The sequence below is a fragment of the Canis lupus genome, chromosome 1 (genome assembly GCF_011100685.1).
Source record: "Canis lupus familiaris isolate Mischka breed German Shepherd chromosome 1, alternate assembly UU_Cfam_GSD_1.0, whole genome shotgun sequence".
NCBI lineage: Eukaryota > Metazoa > Chordata > Mammalia > Carnivora > Canidae > Canis > Canis lupus.
Genome location: NC_049222.1, coordinates 93719592 through 93728265, shown reverse-complemented (window position 1 = coordinate 93728265; position 8674 = coordinate 93719592). Strand labels below are relative to the sequence as shown.

The window sequence follows — 8674 nt, the reverse complement described above, 5'->3', positions numbered from 1 at the left end:
GTCTTCAATGTCTCCGTTCCATTTTTTTTCTTCTTTTTTTTTTTTTTCTCTCTCTGTTCCATTTTTTGCTCATTACAAATCTCTTCACACAGTTACAAAGAGACATAAAAATATTTTTTTGTAAATCAGATCATGCCACACCCTGCTGTATCAATTAAATGACTTCAACACAAGTAACAGAAACCCCAGCTACTAGAAACTTAAACCATGAGGAAAATTATTTTTTCTATTTTACAAAAGGGTGAAGATCAGTGTTTTCACGATTGGTTTAGCAGTTTGGCGATGTCATCAAGGACTCAAGTTCTTTTTTTTTTTTTTTTTTTTTTAAGATCTTATTTATTTAGAGACAAAGAGAGAGAGTCAGAGACATGGACAGTGGGAGAAGCAGGCTTATGCAGGGAGGCCGATGTGGGACTCCATCCCGGGACTCCAGGATCACGCCCTGGGTGGAAGGCAGATGCTCAACCACTGAGCCACCCAGGTGTCCCAAGGACTCAAGTTCTTTCTGTTCTTTCCACCATCCTGTCTGTTGACTTTCATCTTCAAGCTTGTCATGGTTGCAGGATGGCTGCCACAGCTCTGGATATCCTATCAAAATATGACAACAGCCAAAGCAGGAAGAGAGAGGAGGCAAAGAGCTTTATTTACTTGTGGCTCTACTATCAGAAAAAAAGAAAAAAAAAAGTTTCTTAGAAGCTTCCAGTGACTTCCCCTTATGTCTCATTGTCCAGAATCGGCTTAAATAAATTATGATTCACTCCCTGAAGAGAGATAGATTGCCACCCAAGCAAAACGGGCTCCATAAGCAAGGAAGAGGAGGTTATGGCTATTAGGTAGGCAATCACATTGTTGCTATAACTTTGAGTTCCTAACTACCTAATGCCAGCCGACTATTCAGTGTCATCTCTTAACCTCCTCTGCCCCCTGCCCGGGTCTCTCTTAGTATACTCATTGCCCTCCTTTCAGTTTCTCAAACATACCGATTTCCTTCCTGACTCCTGGCTTTTTTACATTTTGTTGCTCCCTTCATCGGGATATCTTTTCTCTAGTACTTTAGAAGTCCTGTTAGTGGTCATGCTTTTCCTTTTAGATCTTAGATCAAATGTCATACCCTTAGAGAAGCTGATCTGTCCACTGGGTGTAAATTAGGTTCTCATTCCCTCTTCAACCTATATCCTTCTCTCTCACCCCTAACACTCGGATTCCTTCCTAGTATTTATCATACTGTTATTATCTTATGCTCACTTATTTATTATCTGCTCCCTGCAAGATGTAAAGCCCACAAAGTCATAGACTGTTTCTTGTTCACACTTGTACCTCCATTGTCTGGAACAGTACCTAGCACAGGGTAGGCATTTAATAAATATGTACAGGGACATGTGGGTGGCTCAGTGGTTGAGGGTCTGCCTTTGGCTCAGGGTGTGATCCCAGGATTCTGGGATTGAGTCCTCCATCGGGTTCCCTGCCGGGAGCCTGCTTCTCCTTCTGCCTATGTCTCTGCCTCTCTCTCTGTGTCTTTCATGAATAAATAAGTCTTTTAAAAAATGTGTATTGAGGGATCCCTGGGTGGCGCAGCGGTTTGGCGCCTGCCTTTGGCCCAGGGCGCGATCCTGGAGACCCGGGATCGAATCCCACATCGGGCTCCCGGTGCATGGAGCCTGCTTCTCCCTCTGCCTTTGTCTCTGCCTCTCTCTCTCTCTGTGTGACTATCATAAATAAATAAAAATTTTAAAAAAAAGTGTATTGAATGGATGAATAAAGAATTAATGAATGGAAACAAAGATAAAAGGAAAGGTGTAGGATTAAATAAAGAGGGTGGACCATACCTGCCAACATGGGCCACGTTTGCACCAAAAACCCTGAAGACGGCTGCTTGGGTCATCACTGAGAAATACTACATGCCCCCGGGCAATGACTTCTACACCAACAAACGCATGTGCAAGGAGATTGCCATCATCCCCAGCAAGAAGCTCTGCACTATGATCACAGTCTATGTCACACACCTGATGAAGCAAGCAGATTCAGAGAAGCCTGATGAGAGGGACGGCCATCAAGCTGCAGAAGGAGGAGAAAGGAAAGATAATTATGTGTCCAAGATCTCTGCTATAGATTAGGAGATCATTGAAGTAGGTCCTGGCACTAAGGAAATGTTGAAACTCTTGGACTTTGGCAATCCATCCAACCTGCAGTTCACTCAGCCTACAGTTGGGATGAATTTCAAAACACCACAGGGATCCATTTGAATCTTTCTGCTGTGCTGTAGTATCTTCAAAAAACCTTGAACAACCACCTTAAAAAAGAAAAGAGGGTGAAAAAGGAATGGAAAGAGATATATTTTGGTAGGAGAATAAAGAATGGCTATAATGACATCATCTTAGCTATTGCTGACGTTGGGGCCTAAATCCTTTGCTCAGATTCAACGGATACTTTTTTACAAGTTCTGGAATGAAGTCAGGCTCTTTTCTACTTTCTTATATTGGATAATAAATATAATTCCTTGGAAACTGCTTTCGGTCATAATTAGCCTACTGCTCCCATGGACATAGTCAGTTGACACTCAAAGGAGCAAATTAGTTTTTCCTGAGTAGAAATTACTTTAAAATGAAAGGATATGGACCCAGAATGCCCAAGGGTAATCTTGTGTAAGGGTTTGTGTGGTATTAAGTAAGTACTGAGCCTACAAAAGCCAGTGAATCAAAGTGGAAGCCAAATAGGAGTCTGACTCATAAACTCTAATAAAGTTTGTGAAATAGATCCCACGTGTGAGTCCAGATCTCAAATGACTTCAAGATTGTTAAAAGCTATTCAATTGCAATTTAATTCCTTCCTTGGATGCTTTCCTGATACTTGGGGAAAATTCTGGAGAAGTATACACAATTAAAGAAATACTCAAATTGCCAGTTCCTGTTTTGGATATTCATGCAGAGACCACTATTCTTTTTTTTTTTTTTTTTTAAGATTTTATTTATTCATGACAGACACAGAGAGAGAGAGAGAGAGGCACAGAGACACAGGCAGAGGGAGAAGCAGGCTCCATGCAGGGAGCCCGACGTGGGACTCCATCCCAGGTCTCCAGGATCACACCCTGGGCTGAAGGTGGCACTAAACCGCTAGGCCATGGGGGCTGCCTGAGGCCACTATTCTTATAATACAGTGCTGCTTTTTTCCTCAAGGGGATTTCCTCTGAATTGGAAAGTATTATGTGCCTCAATAATTTGCTTAATCTGCATTTGAGGCAAATAGATCCACCGCATTTTCTCTGTAAGTGTATGTAAGAATTCTACTGAAGGGCATTTCATAGTGATATCACTAAGAATCTTCTTTTTTTTTTTTAAAATAAAGATTTCACTTATTTATTCATGAGAGAACAGAGAGAGGCAGAGACACAAGCAGGAGAAGCAGGCTCCCTGCGGGGAGCCCAATGCGGGATTCCATCCCGGGACCCTGGGATCACAACTTGAACCAAAGGCAGATGCTCAACTGCTGAGCCACGAGGTGTCCCTGGATCAGTTGTTCTATACAATGTCCCACATTCCTAATATGTCTGTTTGCTTCCTTATGGTGTCATGGACATGTTTCTCTAACCTCCATATTTCCTTTAAGTTAGCTCTAGAGCAATACTTCAGTAGAAGTTTCTGTGGGATGGAAATATTCCACTTGCCCTATGCAGTATGGTAGCCACTAGCCATATGTGGTTATTGAATACTTTAAATGTGACTAGTGCAAGTGAGGAACTGAATTTTATTTTTTTATTTTTTATTTTTTATTTTTATTTTTTTTTTTATTTATTTATGATAGTCACAGAGAGAGAGAGAGAGGCAGAGACACAGACAGAGGGAAAAGCAGGCTCCATGCACTGGGAGCCTGACGTGGGATTCGATCCCGGGTCTCCAGGATCGCGCCCTGGGCCAAAGGCAGGCGCCAAACCGCTGTGCCACCCAGGGATCCCATGGAACTGAATTTTAGATTTAATTTGGTTTTAGTTAATTTAAATAGTTATATGCAGCTATCTTATTAACCAGTGCCGCTCTAATGGCTTAAATAAATTCAACTTCAACTTTCGTGGCATAAGTGTTTCATAGGTGCTTTCTATGAATCATGTAGGGAGACATGATGCCAATTTTAGTATGTTAAGATTAATCAGTGGGCTCATTAAGTTTTTAAAAAATATAAACTTCATCTTTGGGCAGTTTATGAGAATCAAGGAAAGAGCCCAGCATTGTTCATTGAGCTCTTTTATACATTCATTGTAAAAGTTAGAAAAAGTAAACTTTTCTATATATCAAACTGTGAGAAAACTAAACTGTCAAAGAATATTTCAGAGAAAGATTTTGGAGAAGGCAGATATTCAACAATTATTTCTTGGGTCTCAAGGCTGGGCCTGTGTTTTTTAAAAAATTTTATTTGACAGAATGGGAGACTGATTGAGGGGAGGACAAGCAGACCCTGTGCCAAGTGCAGAACCCAATGGAGGGCTCCACGCAGGGCCTGATCACATGACCCCCAGGTCACAACCCGAGTGGAAACCGAGAGATGCCTAACCCACTGAGCCACCCGGGAGCCCCTGGGTCTGTGCTTTAAAAGAAAAAAACCAGTGATCTGAAAATGCATCATTGCTGAAATAATCCAGATTGTTTCCTGTACTTGGACCTTTTTTTTTTTTTCCAGGAATTTCTCACAAATGCTAATGAACAACTCATTTTGGAAACTCAATCTGCTGGTGTTATTCACATTTGCTAATGAATAATTCACTGTTTTGAAAGATTGTAGGCCTAACAAATGAGTCTGAGTCCAGGCATAAATTAATGGCCCAGAACAGGACTTCGGAGGTCTTTTTCACTTATTATTGAATATGGCTTCCCCTGGAGAGACCGTTTGCTCTAATAAGTGGGCATGAAAGTGCTGCAGAGAATAGCCCCTCTTTCTTTACCTGCTGCATTGTCAGATAACACAGGAGGCCCTTCTTTGTACTGTAAAAGGAACTGATGTCAGGGTAGAGTATAGAGGGCAGGACAGTGGTTCTAAAACCTGGTTTGACTAACTCTATCCCTTCCAGACTCTGATGGAAACCACAGCTTCTCTTCCCAGAAAAATGCACATATGTACATGCAGAAGCATTGCTTATTATTTTAGGGGCTTTAGGACCCCTGAGACAGCCAGGGGTCACAGGATAGGACGCACTGTCCTGGAAGAAGAAGAGCGACCACACTTGCAGAGGTGTTTGCATGGCAGGCAGTATATAGAATGACGCCCCCAAAAGCTGAAGAATCCAGTTCCTGGTCTTCCTTATTTAGCCAGATTTAGCCTCTTTAGTGTTGTATGTTTCTACTTATTTTGTTTTCCTTTTTGGACTAGATAATGCAAATACTTGGCAAAAATATTTGAAAAGTACCTAACGACGTTCAATGGAAAGAAGTTTCTGGGCAGCCCCAGTGGCGCAGCAGTTTAGCGCCGCCTGCAGCCTAGGGCGAGATCCTGGAGACTCGGAATCGAGTCCCACGTCGGGCTCCCTGCGTGGAGCCTGCTTCTCCCTCTGCCTGTGTCTCTGCCTCTCTCTCTCTCTCTCTCTCTCTGTGTGTCTCTATGAATAAATAAATAAATAATTTAAAAAAAAAAAGAAAGAAAGAAGTTTCTTCTCTCTCTCTACTCTATGGCCCCTCCCCCGAGGCATCCACTATTAGCACTTTCTGGTGTATCCTTTCAGGAATATTCTAAGCATGTACACACATATCATATCCTCTGTCTCTTCCAAATAGCAGCATACTTCACACATTTTTTTATTCCGTGTGTTTTGCCCCCCCTTAGTCTTATTTTATTTTTTTGTTATTTTTTTTAAATTTTTAATTTATTTATGATAGTCACAGAGAGAGAGAGAGAGAGAGAGGCAGAGACACAGGCAGAGGGAGAAGCAGGCTCCATGCACCGGGAGCCCGATGTGGGATTCGATCCCGGGTCTCCAGGATCGCGCCCTGAGCCAAAGGCAGGCGCCAAACCGCTGCGCCACCCAGGGATCCCTATTTTTTTTTTTTTTTTGTTATTTTTTAAAAATATTTTTATTTAGTTCTGTATTTCAGGGAGCATTTATTACAAGGATGTACGACTCTGCTTTATTGCTTTATTCTTTTCCCATGCTGCATAATGTTCCATCTTAAGGCTTAAGCATAACTGATTACGTCTGACCCTCCGTAATGAACATTTAGATGGTTTCCAGTATCTTTTTTTTTTTAATTTTTATTTATTTATGATAGTCACAGAGAGAGAGAGAGAGAGAGAGAGAGAGAGAGGCAGAGACATAGGCAGAGGGAGAAGCAGGCTCCATGCAGGGAGCCCAACGTGGGATTCGATCCCGGGTCTCCAGGATCGCACCCTGGGCCAAAGGCAGGCGCTAAACCGCTGCGCCACCCAGGGATCCCTCAGATTTCTTTTTAAAGTAAACTCTATGCCCAATGTGGAGCTTGAACTTACAACCCCAAGATCAAGACTTGCATGCTCTACTGACTGAGCCAGTCAGGTGCTCCTGGTATCTTTTTTTTTTTTTTTTTTAAGATTTATTTATTTATTTTAGAGGTGGGGAGGGGCAGAAGGAGAGGGAGAGATGGTCTTAAGCAGACTCCGAGCTGAGCAGGGAGCCCAATGGTGGGCTCCATCTCACAATCCTAAGATCACAACCTGAGCCAAAACCAGGAGTCAGTGGCTTAACTTACCACATCACCCAGGCGTTCCTCCCCACCCCCTCCGTGCCTTTTTTAACTACAGATAATACTGCAGCAGGTATTTTTGTGTGTCCGTGAAAGTATATCCACACACACACCCATGCTTAGCAGTGGAATTGCTGAGTCAAATGAAAAATTTTGATAGACATGAACAAATCGCTCTCTAGAGAAGTTATACATGGTAGGCAGAATAATAGCCCCCAAAAATATCTGTGTCCTAATTCGTGGAACCAATGAATATGTTACCTTCTATGGCAGAGGGGAATTAACATTACAGATGGAATTCAGGTTGCTAATCAGCTGACCTTAAGATAGGGAAATTATCCTGAGTTATCTGGATGGGCCAGGGTAATCACAAAGGTCCCTGAAAGTGGAAGAGAGAGCCAGAGAGATGGTGGTGTCAAAAGGACTGGCTCGGATTTGCTGGCTTTGAAGATGGAGGAAGGGAGTTTGGAGACAAGGAATGGAGGTAACCCCCAGAAGTCGAAAAAACAAGGAAATGAAAAAGGCAAGGAATGCAGGCCTGCTTCTAGCTTTGCTCTTAGCCTAGGGAGATCTGTGTTGGATTTCTGACCCACAAAACTAGTAAGTGATACATTTGTCTTGTTTTAAGCCATTAAAGTTTGTGGTAATTTGTTACAATAACTATAGAAAATTAACACATTATATGTATTTACACACTCCTACCAACAAGATGTTTCCCCTCATCCTTGACATTAGAGCCTTCATTTTTTAAAAATCATTTCCTTCATATGAATGCTCCTTCCTACATTATTTGAGGAATGCTTACAATTTAGTGTCCTCTAATTCATATTTTTGATTAAATGGAAAATTTGCAGCCATACTTATCTGACTGTTACACTTTTGTTCTCTGCTAATTAACTCTTTGGAAAAGTCCCCTTTGGGACATGGGCCATTTTCTTTGGCAGGGGCCTGGATGTGAGCAGGATGTGTTGATGCGTCATTTCTGCGGTGCTGATATCACTCTGACCAGCCTGCACTGCAAAAATCCTGTAGGAATAGAAGTTGTCCAGCAGGATTTGTTTCCTGCCACCAAGGTGGCAGCCTCAGTGATGAATTACTTTGCAAGCTGGACCAGAGGTGTTGTGTGTGTAGAAACCTCAGGTGACCACAATGAGTGATATTAACAGAGCATAAATAGTCCTAATCACTCATTTGATACTTCCAGGGCAGACTAGCAGTTGTAGTAGCTGTGCCTGGTCATCTCTCATTCCACATATTTAGTCTGCCCTGATGTGCTGTTGGTTTCCAAACTCAGGAGCTTCCCTGGGTGAAACCTGAAACTGGCTCCTAGATGGAGGACAGCAAGAAATAATAACCTGAAACTGGCTCCTAGATGGAGGACAGCAAGAAATAATAGAAGAAACTGGCTCCTAGATGGAGGACAGCAAGAAATAATAACCTGAAACTGGCTCCTAGATGGAGGACAGCAAGAAATAATAGAAGAAAGAGGAAGGCCACTCAAGATTAGTAGGTGGCAGGGTTTTTTGTTTTGTTTTGTTTTGTTTTTTGAAGATTTTATTTATTTATTTGAGAGAACAAGAGAGTGAGCATGAGAGTGGGGAGAGTGGAGGAGGGAGACTGAAAATCAGGCTCTCTGTTGAGCAGGGATTCTGATGTGGGCTTGATCCCAGGACCCCAGGAACATGACCTGAGCCAAAGGCAGACACTTATCTGACCAAGCCACCCTGGCATCCCTTTAATAAGTAAGGGAACTTCCACTGGAATCTTGTCTTAGATGGCCACAAGATGAGTAGACCTCAGGCAGCGTGGGTGGCTCAGCGATTTAGCGTGATCCTGAAGACCCGGGTTGTACAGGGACACATGGGTGGCTCAGTGGTTGAGGGTCTGCCTCTGGCTCAGGGTGTGATCCCAGGATTCTGGGATTGAATCCTCCATGGAGTTCCCTGCGGGGAGCCTGCTTCTCCCTCTGCCTATGT

General features: G+C 42.7%; 1 pseudogene; it reads left to right on the top strand.

Annotated features, from left to right (window-relative positions):
• Positions 1–1778: 1778 nt before the first annotated feature.
• LOC100687131 lies at positions 1779–2897 on the top strand (annotated as a pseudogene).
• The last annotated feature ends 5777 nt before the right edge of the window (positions 2898–8674 follow it).